The following is a 10,992-nucleotide window of genomic DNA, read 5'->3' as shown; positions in this document are numbered from 1 at the left end:
AAGAATGCTGTTGATTCACTGAGAAGCTCCTTACTTGGGAGCAAAGAAATATATAAATACCAGGGATGGTTAGTGAAGAGGAGAAGCTGAGGGGCAAATGCCAGGGAATTCTGATTAAATTCTGAAGGGCATCACAGACAGCTGGAAAGCACCCTGGCCTTGCACTTTGGGGACCCACACCACAGACTTATGTAAACCTTTTTTCAGGTGATTTTGCTTTTTTCCAGTGTTGTATAATCTTTTATTTTGCATTGGGAGTTTTCACAGTCAAAACTGTAGCTGGTGAAAGATTTTTGGAAGATTTTTGGAGTGCATTAACGAATTGTCATTGCAAACAATATTTTGCTTTCAAATCAGACTCTGAAACACTAGTCTCAGAGTCTAGTATTAATTCCTGATGTCATTAAAAGATAGACATCTCTGTCTGTCATGCACTGACATTTATTTTATAAGGCACTGACATGATTAGAGCTTTGATTTGATTTTCTAGCCAATATGCTTGGCCCAGGATTCCCAGGAGTTGTCTTTAAATTTAGCTTTCTAAGTTCAGGTTTCAGTCATCTGTACATGAAGTAATTTTTTAATATTTTAACACCTAGTTTGGCATCTTACATATTCTCAAGTCTTCCTTTGCCAGGCCACTTCCTTCAGTGCCCAGTAAGATTACTGACTGTGGTAACTCTTGGCCTTCCTCCCAAGAAGACCCCTTCAGCACTATTCCACATAGAGCCAAGGAAAGATGAATAGGCTGAAAAATAGGCAACTGCTCTCTCTGCAGTCCTTCCCCATCTGTTTAACCACAGTGGATCCCATGCGTGCGATGTCTGCAGCCTGCACCTTAGGGATACAGAGAGAGAGTCACTGGGAGTGCAGCAGGCACAGGTCAAAGGAGTGAGACTGGTAACAGTAAGGAATCTCAAGTTTGCAGCAGAACCTGCCCTTCCAAAAAAACCCCAGGTATTCCTCTATGCAGTCATTCACAAAAATATCTTCAAACATTTCAGTTCAGTCTGGTGTGGCTTTCTAGGGGCCAAATCTGATACCTGCACATTATTTGGGCGACCTGGTTCTTCTGCCTGCACTGGATAGCCTCTTGAAGTACATCAGATGTTTACACCAGGAGTAAGGAGTAAATGAGGAGAGTAACTAGGCTAGACGAGGCTATAAAAATATAGTTCTTACCCTTCAGACTGAAATACTACAGCTCTTTCTGAACTCTTGGCCTTTTTTCACACTGGGATGTTTACAAAGCATCAGAAGATTTTTACTCTTTAGATCTTGAGTGCCTTAAAAGAGGTGTACTTTACGCCAACTACAAAGGCCCTCAGAATCAGACCTTACATGTTTAATCTGGATGTGCAGAAGCAGACGGTTCCACTGCTCATGCCTCAGTGCATTAACTAATCTTTAAAGAACAGGGATTAAGGAGAAGCTCTGCCCATGAACAGGTTAGTCCAGGCTGTCTAGCCCAGGCTTCAAAAATTCATTCAGATTCCTCAGAGGTGTGTAGTGCTGATCACTGTCCAGACACAGGACACTGGATTAGACGGACCATAGGTGTGACCCAGGGCCACAGTTTTCAGGTAAATTTCCATTGCAAAATGATATTACTTTCTTGGTTTGTTTTTGTGAGTTTTTTGGTGTTGGTTTTTTTTTCCTGTTCCTTCCATGTGCATAATTAGCTGTTCATTCTGTTGATGTATTGATACTGGTGTGTAGTAAGTTGAAGAAGCTGGATTTTTTCCTCCTCTTTTGTAGCCAGTGCTCATCTTTTCCCTGGCTCTGTCTAGGAGCCTCTTCAGCCAAGAGACGCAGAAGAAAATTAGTGTCTCTGTGTCAGGAGGGCTGGAGAGAGGAACCCACTGATAAATGACAAAGGCTGATCAATCCTTCTGAGTTCTTTTATCTCAGCTCAGGTTTTATTTAGACATTGCAATACTGTTCAATGCAAAGGGACAACTACTACTACTGTCTTGCCATCAGCATTAGAAATAATAATATTTAACATGGACAACCTCTGCACATGTTCTTCTCCTTGTCATTTAAGTTTCTAAAACACAGCAAGGGAAAATTGTTTCCAGTATTAAATAGCATGAATGGAGCTGACAGTGCTATTAGAATCATAGAATGGTTTAAGTCAGAAAAGATTTTTGAGATCATCAAACCCAATCGTTAACACAGCACTGCCAAATGCACCACTAAACTGTGTCCCTAAGCACCACATATTGTTTTTATCTATCTTTTCCTATATAGATACAGATATATATGACTTCCACTATAACATTTCAAGCATCGGCACCACCTGAGAGCTCTTTGCAACTGCAGCTTATGCATTTTGCAGTAAAATTTCTCTCCCCTTCTCTTTTCCCTCCTCTTCCTCCGCCCCCAGAGAACCGACAGGCTTTCTACTGACAAATGTTGAGTGTTGCTCCTGAGGATTTAGCATTTCAGGCTGTGTCTACACAGCTTAGGTTTCTATTATTACGCAATGGCTTAGAGGGCAGTGCTTTGCCACATAATTACAGAGCCAATCTGTTAGGATCAGGAGTTTAGATGCCTCTTTCTATACCAAGTATTTGCCTCCTGCCCACTTAAGACTCCTCCCTGATACTCTTACTTGTTTATTATTAGCTTCTTTTTGTACCCGTTTCATCTGGTTTCTGGTTTTCTTCCCTTTCCTTTGCTACATATTTGTTTATTTCAGAAGTGAGGGGTCTGACTGAGTCGTGCCTGCACGGATTCCTATGCAGCACAAAGCACTTGCTGTATGTTGCATCGTCAGAAGAGGTAAGAAGAAATTCCTGAAGCTGCCTGCTAGTTCTCTCGGGTTTTTCACTCTCTATCTTTTTTTTTCCCTCTCTCCTTTTTTTTTTTTTTTTTGGTGTGTGCACATTGCTTGTCTTACAAGCTGTGCAGGCTCTGCCATCTAGAGCACTTTGTGAGATCACTCCACTTTGCTGTTTTTCCTTCTTCCATCACTGCATGACTGTGAGTGTGTGTATCACCCTGCCTCTCTTCCCCCCGCGGTACAACTCAGCCCCCTACCCCAACACACACTCACATACACAGGAGCTGGGCTTGCTTGTATGAACTTGAAGACTTGCAATACTGAAATGCATGTGTTACCTTGGGATGCACTAGGATGAGAATGCTCAAAAAGCCTGCAGGCTGCTTAGTCCTCCAAGACTGGGTTTTTTAAACGACACAGGAAAAGAACAAGTTGTTCACTTTTTTTTATTCTTTTCCTTTTTCTTTTTTTTTCCTTTGCTTTTTTTGTGCTTTGGATATTACTGAACAAAGAGTCTCAGGGATTCACACGCTCGGACTTCACTGAATCAGGCTGCATCTGACAAAAAAATCTTGTCTGCATTTTGGTTTGCTAGAGATCAACTGGGATTTTTCTGATTCTATCTTCTTTTGAAAAAAGGATGCATGGAATAGAAAGAAGGTCTAAGTGCCTGTCTGAGCCTATTTTACCAAACCTGGGATAAATGCTACTTCTCTAAGGTAAGTGCAAGATTTTTTCGTATGTATGTATAAACTGTGTAGTTATTAACTATATATAGATATGTACCCAAAACATTTTATAGACAGTTACCTCTGATGGCAAAAAATATCTCAGTCGTACATCCTAAAGCATTGGAGAAATGTATAACTTTATCTCCCTTTTCATTCTAGCTTAGATAAGATTGTTCATGTAGAGTAATGGATCTCAGTCTGGGTTCTGCTTCTCATGGTATGAAAAGGCACTTCAAAGAGAATATTTTTTTAAGAGTCAATAGGAATTTTTTATGATAGTTTTTAAACAGTGATGGAAAGTTGTTTAAAAGAAAGGATAATAATTTGGTTTCTAATAAAGGAAGACTTGAGGAATAGAGTAAAGCTGTGAAACTAATTTCAGCTTTCTGAGGAATTAGTAAATCCTGCAAAGCTAAGGAAGAACTTCGCTGGACAGATCAACTCTGCTGTATGTAAAACCAGAGAGGAAAAGTGTGAGGATCTTGGAAAATGTCATGTGAAGAAATGGAAGGCATAGGAACAGCTAGAGAAGGGAAGGGAGTGAGGGGTGTGGAGGGGCAGTGGGCACCCACTTCAGCGTCTGCTGCCACAGAGGCTGTTGTTCTTGGTAAGGCAATGCCGCTGGTGATGGACATCCACAAGTGGTAAGGTGGGCATGTGGGGGATGGGGTACACAAACAGGTATATGCTATGTCATGTCTGTCTGACGTCAGCAGACATATATGCTCTCAGCAAGATTAAATGTGCTGAGATTGGGGTGGGGGAAGCATCTAAGTGGCAGCACAGCACAAGATATATCAAAATGGAATCTGAGTCTCTGATTTGAATGGACATATGCGCACGTTTGGGAGACAAAGCAAGTGCATGACTGAATAAAAGAAAGGAACTAATGCAGTGAAAGAAATTGGCAGTGAAGTCAACAAGTCCCAGTATGGTAGATTAGTAACTGGAAATGTAAAATGGTCAGCTGTGGCAGTGTATGCAAGGTAGGGTTCTTAAACTGGGTGACTCCTACCTCCACAAAAGAGCCAAATAATATTGATTTAAAGCAAGAAAATTTTTTCTCTTTTCAGACTACCTGATCTAGTATTTTTGGGGCAGTGCCATAGAGATATTAAGAAGAATAAGGTTTATTTTACCTACTCCATCTTTGGAATTACTATGACAGAAAAACTCTTTTTATGAGGAGGCAGGGAAACAGTAAGCATCACTTCAGTCTATAAAGTCACAGCTAATTAAATTGACACCTCTTAACTTTATAATATAATGTTCATCATGGGTATGTCCAGCAGATGCAACACAGTTGTCAGGTGGATTTTCTGTTCCTCCAGAAAGTGGAAACATTGCCATGCAGGGGATCAATTTCCTATTGGAACTTGCTGTATACAGCCACTGTACTAAGGGAAGTTTTGGCTTGTGGTGAGAAGAAAGACAGACAAATAATTACTTTCACTCTTGCCGTGTTTCAGGCTGGTTGCAGTCTCCTTGTTTACAGCTTACTCTGTGTCTGTGGTGAGTTTGCATTGCCCACAGATCACCACTTGAGCATAACAGAGTGCTTCTCGTGTGCTTTCTGCTCGGAGCTGCCGGGTTGCAGCAGCAAGAAGAAGAGCTCCAGAGCTTCCCTGAAACTGCTTCTAATTCTTGGGGAGAGAGGGGGTGCAAAAAATAAGCAATGCAAGGAGACAGGTAGCAAAAAATTAATGCTGAACCAAGCTATTTTAACCCATGATACCCAGCAAAGATCTGTATCACCTCTTGGATCAGAGGCAGTGTCTGTCCTGCTCTCCCCAGCACAGCTCTGGTTTCTTTAGGGTGAATCTGGACCGGGTGTGCCCCAGTGTCTGACTGTGCAGGGCACTGGCAGGCAGGCAGGCTGGCACCCCTTGGTGCACCATAAAGGTTGAGAAATGTGACCCAGCCTCAGAGCCCCTGTTTACTGCTGTCCTCTCTGCCCCATGCTGCACTTCACAGCTTTAGTGCTTCTTGTTTAAATTTACAATAGGGCCATTACTGGCCATTTTTTCCCAATGGGAGGTACAAATGGCACGTGTAGCCTTGCCCAGTAGCCGCTTCTCTGCCTGCTGCTAAGGTGGACCTGAGCTGACAGCTGCCCGGCAATCCTAGTCAGAGTGCTTCTGCTCCCCCTCTTTGCAGAGGAATCTGACCACTGGCTCAAGTTTGCAATGTAATGATTAGAGACCCATCTGATCCGCCCCCTCCCCCCACTTTCTTTTTTTTTTTTTTTGTACTTGGGGGCATAAATACAAAATGGGAGGCTGATTCAAAATTATCAAGGTTTAACTGGTAGTAGGCGGGAATATTCTTCAAGTGACTTAACTCCCTGCTGAGGGGTTGTGGACTGAAAACTCTTAAGGCTGAATTTGCTACCCACCCTCACAGAGGGGAGGGAGGGGAGGATGACAGTGCTTGTTCACTCCCAAATCCCATTTTGCATTGCTAATGCATTTCTGCCTTGACCTACAAAGATCACCTGTGCGAGAAGAGGAGTAATTTGTTCCAAGTGTGTACTCAGTCTTTTTTTTCTGGCTTGAGCACTCAGCCTTACTTTCTTTGTGTTTGTCCAAGTGTGCTGTCACGGGTTTGTTTTCATGGAGAGGCTAATTGCCCTCTAGGTGCTGGACTGAAAAGCATTAACGCTCTTTTTGAAGGAAGACATCTGTGGCTCCTTCATACCAGTCCAGATGACTCTGGAATATACTGCCCAACACCAAATAGGCCATTGCTGTATTCCCTTTTTCCTCTTTGTTTTTACCGTTTAGAATTTGACTGTAGTACCTAAGGATCTCACCAAGGGGCTGGGATTTACTCTGTCAGTGTCCAGAGGCTACATGTGCTTGCAAGGGGCTGAACAGCTTCCACTTATCAACTGAAACTTGTGACAAAAGACAGGGTTTCATCTGAGTGCACCGAAATAACAACAAACCTCACAAATCACAAATCAGTGTGATGCAGTGCTGCAGTGAAGGGCCAGCTGTTACTCTGTGCCCAGCCCAGCTCCACCCAGGATGCACAGAGAGAGGAAAGCCTGTAAGTGATACTTCTGGTTCTAGGAACTCAAACTACCTCCTGCGTGAGTGACTGACAAACCTTGCCATGAAATTAACATACATAAATATGTCATCAGAAGGCCCGCAGTGAAGTTACATGGAAAATTGGGAAAAGATCACCTCATTTAGAAGTATTTCTGCATCCCTTGGTTCAGTGATTGTCACTTTGCTTCAGAATATTTACATGACATTGTTTCCAATTTTTCTGTCTTCATGTCATTTTCTTTGTCTTACCCATGATATGGGTGTCTGATGACATCCTCATCTTTATGGAAAAACATTGGTGACAAATCCAGGATAGCAACTTCAGCATATAAAATAAGCAGCAGCAGTAAAAGTCAGAAAACATCTCCTCAGTTAAAAAATTGCTGATTTGAAAACATGGGAGAAAGGGAAAAGATGTGCTGTCAGGGTCTGGTCCCATGCAGAATCACTACTGACCTACATAGAAGGCAGATTTGAGTGGGAGTTTTCCAGTATAAACGTTTTTGTTTTTCGCAGGAAAAAATATTTTAAACAGACAGACACTTGATTAGGAAATAGTCGGTCTTAAAATTTCCTGACTATAAAACTTTAGGGACAAAATTTCCAGTACACCTCATCTTACATTCCTTCTGGAAGATAAATTTTATTATTTCTTTCCAGTTCATGCATTTTCTATGAAAACTGAAAATAATTCATATGGAACTTGATCGTAAAATCCCATTTTGCTAAATGACAAGCAAATCTGTGAGTTGCACTGGAATTAAACATTCCTGGCCCATTAAAAGGCTTGCATACCTTTGGTTTGGGACATGGAAACTGTACATTTCCATTTTGACTCAAGGGACCAGAAAACTTTTGTCTGCCAAGCCTTAACTGGGAAGTCAATTTATTTGACCAAATGGGATTATTCTAGGGGTATCTTGGCAACAAGTGCTGTGAGATATCAAGGCCTCTGAGAGCCTGCCCTTGAAATAATTTCTCCAGCTATGAAAAACTTATGTGCTGAGAGGATATGGCAGCTAAATAACAGCAGTTAGGAGGGGATGGTTGCAGCAATAGTACAAGCAGTACAATGGAGCATTTAGGAGGCTTCTGCTAATCACACTTTAGGAAGGAACAGGTCTCTAATCCTTCAGCAGATCTGCTGCCACTGTAGGGTAATGGAATGAGGTGAGATAAGGAGAAGGTGCTGGAATAGCAGTAAATCCAGGGTCCTGGACAATGGTTGGTCAGAAGGTAAGAGGTAGGGCTGGTTCATCTCAGTGCATAGCAAGGCAGGTTCTGAGCTGAACAGAAGCTGGATTAAGGATAATATCAGCAGAAAGTACATGATGGCTGAAGGCATCTTGTCTATTTTAATAGAGCTAATGTTGCACTGAAAATCCCTGGAAAACACGTGTGTGGCACTGGTGTAGAAAATCACCAGTGCGACTCTCTGCCTGGAGCCAGAAGACGTAGGTCAGGGTGGTACATAGGCCTTTATGTGCAGGACTGAAACAAATTGCTGCAGTTGTCCAGTTAGTACTGTAGAGTTTGAGCTGATCTAGTTGGGAGAATGAAAGACTATGGAAAACCTAAATGTAATTGAGTCACATGGATTGTGGTCATCAGGCACCTTTGATATTGGAGGAAATAAATGTAACGGTGAAGAAGTAAGGAATTCTTCATCTTCTGCCTTTAGAGGATCAATTTGCTTTAACAGGCTGAGGAGCAAGGGGGCTCAAAATGGCACCAGTTACCAAGAGCCCTTAGCCATTCTTTTGTCATGTCTAAGCTCCTCAGAAAAGCTTCAGTATACATGTCAGTCAGAATGAGTAATCCTCCTTTTGTTACAGCCTAAAGATAAAAACTAAGAACAGGAAAGGAAAAGAGGATATCTTAAGCATGCCACATCCTCTGCTGCAGTGGCAGGATGGATAGGCTGTGATATCAGTAAGAGAGAAGCACCTGTATGGGTGTTAGAAAGCAAGAACTGACTGTACCAGGATTTATATTAGATGTCTCTGTTAACAGCCGTTAAAAAAACGTATCTGCCCTTTCAGTAAAGAATGGAAACAATGAGCAGTCAAATGGCAAAAGGAAAAGTCAAGAGCAAAAAAGTGCCTGTCATGGCTTGTTCAGCATTCCCTGTCTGGTTTAAAAGTAGCCGACAACAAATGTCTGTCTCCTTCCCAATCATTTCAGTAGACATTTTATCTCCTTCCCTTTGTGAATATTCCTGTGAATAGGGAAACACATGTGATACTCAGAAAGCTCTGCATGTGAAACAAGTATACTAAACCAAGAAAGAATAAGGCCAAACTGTATTGATAGAAAATAAATTATCTGGACTGAGACCATTTTGTTGATTTCGGAAATGGAGAACTAGTTGGCATTTTGTATGAGTTATCTTCAGTGTAAGTGAATGTTATCATTGCTGCTGGCAGATATTTACTGTATATTGGTTTTTAAATAAGGGTACAACATTGATTACTTGCTCTCCAAACTATTGACTGCACTTTCTCCCTGTTGTCAGGTCAGATAACTTATTTCCTCTGGAAATGTTCAGTAGAAAAATGGGAAAATAAGTTTGCTCCCAGAAACTCTAATGGAGAAGAGGATAAGGGTTTTTGTTTTTTTTCTGGTTTGGGTTTTTTTTTTTTTTAAAGCTACCTATAATCAAAATAGCCTGTATTTATCCCTGACAATTGAAAAATTCCTCTGTTAGATATGCAAGTATTTTCTAGTCCCATTTCACATGGCCAAGTAGGCCACTGAGCCATGAATGCTTCAGTTGACACCCACTTTGGAAGGACAGTGTGACCTTTCCTTATTAGCACAGCTACATCTTCTGTTCACCACTTCACAGACCCATTTTGACAGTGATACCTTCTTGAGATGAGGGGGAAGGTTGTTCATGGACTTCACGGTTATACTGTGTGGCCTGGAGTGTCACAGAGAATGAGCTTTCTCCTGTCCATGGTCTCCCATCACCCTACCCTGACTGGAGAAGTTTCAGGGGCATTAATTAATAATTGTTTCCTTCTGATCCAGGATTGGGTGACAGTAGTTTCATGGGAACTGAGAAGAACTGGTCCTACTGACAGAGAGTCAGAGCAGAGCAGCTGAAGAGCAGCTTGATGGATGCATGAGGGCAAATACCCTGAGGGCGAAGAGACAAACATTTGGAGAAAAATTTGAGAAATTTGGGTAGGATGAGGGGGAAGAGAGAAAGAAAGATCAGCTGTGTTACAGCTAAGAAGGTATTTCTATTTAGTTATTTGTACAACTCTTTTTACCACCGAGCCAGAGTACCAGGCTAGGCTAAAGACAGACTTACGGTGTGTGTCTTTGGTCACACTGTACATAGCTGATACCTCTCTCAGCCACTTCAGGTTGTTTTCTTTTTCACATCTAACCTGTTTTAGCCTTTTGGTGAACATTAGAAAATGTGCTCAAGCCCTTTGTGCATTTGTTTCTGTTGTTTCCATCTTTCTTTCACCTCCCTGGATCAGTGAGCTGAGTGAAGAAGCTATTTCTTTTATTTTTCTTCAGGACTGAACACAAAGAGTTTCTTATTATCAGCTAATACTTATAACTACTCCATTCTTAGTAGAACCTAGCAACAAGCTTTCAAGTCAATGTGAGAGACTCTCTAAAATGTGCCAGGTCCATCTTCTTATGATCTCTTTTCCAGAGAGAGGGCAACTGATGGGCTGAGCTCTTTCCCTTCTGTGCTGGATGTCTAATGGCTGCATTTCATGCCCATCTTAGTGTTTTTTATTTACCTCTTTTACAACTTTTTACTTGCCTAATGCTATGAGCAGCAAAACAAAGGTCTGTGATGACCTTGTGGGTCTGTGTCTTGGGAAACCTCACTACTGTGCCAAGAAAAGGAAGAAATCCATCCTCCTGCAAGAAGGCTGAGATAGGACGTGGTGAATTTCTGTGCACTGGTGACTTCTATCTGACGTCAATGTCCTACCACATAATAGAAAAATCAAAGTTATGCCACATTTTATCTCAACTATAGGATTGACATTTAGAAATAAATAATGCCCTCGGGCCAAGTAACAGCTGCTGCAGTTCTTTCCAGCACAGCTCATTGATCTTGTCCTCTCATTTGACATATCCTGCTACTCTCATGGTGCTGTAGTTAGCATTAAATCCCAGAGAGATCATGTAGTGACCGAACTGAAACTGAGACCTAGTTGGGGTAGACTTTGCATGCACAGATATAGCAGTCCATACAACACCATCTTACCACACAGTGGAGAAAGACCTGAGAACAAAGTCTTTGTTAGGCTGTGCTCTCTCTATTTCTTACTGAGGTTTTTTGCTTATTTTGTGTTAGTCTAATCATGTTCATCTTAAGGAATTGCTTTCAGTTTGTTTTTTTTTTTAATAGCAGGTGTTGTTTTATCCTGAAATGCTGGTG

General features: G+C 41.7%; 1 protein-coding gene across 9 annotated transcripts in view; it reads left to right on the top strand.

The window, feature by feature from the left end:
* The first annotated feature begins 1,470 nt into the window (after positions 1-1,470).
* Positions 1,471-10,992, top strand: part of LRFN2 (leucine rich repeat and fibronectin type III domain containing 2) — a 153,725-nt gene continuing 144,203 nt past the window's right edge. For 3 of the 9 annotated variants that reach the window (XM_048297853.1, XM_048297858.1, XM_048297856.1), the window contains exons 1-2: positions 2,448-2,787; positions 3,301-3,507. The gene's annotated coding sequence lies outside the window, so the exon portion shown is untranslated. Of the gene's footprint in view, positions 1,584-2,430; positions 2,788-3,300; positions 3,508-10,992 lie in introns of those variants that run through there. The other 6 variants (XM_048297860.1, XM_048297854.1, XR_007202403.1 and 3 more) reach the window with 6 other exon arrangements.

The sequence above is a fragment of the Corvus hawaiiensis genome, chromosome 3 (assembly GCF_020740725.1).
Source record: "Corvus hawaiiensis isolate bCorHaw1 chromosome 3, bCorHaw1.pri.cur, whole genome shotgun sequence".
Lineage (NCBI taxonomy): Eukaryota > Metazoa > Chordata > Aves > Passeriformes > Corvidae > Corvus > Corvus hawaiiensis.
The sequence above is the reverse complement of the archived record's forward strand: the minus strand, read 5'-3'. Positions and strand labels throughout refer to the sequence as shown.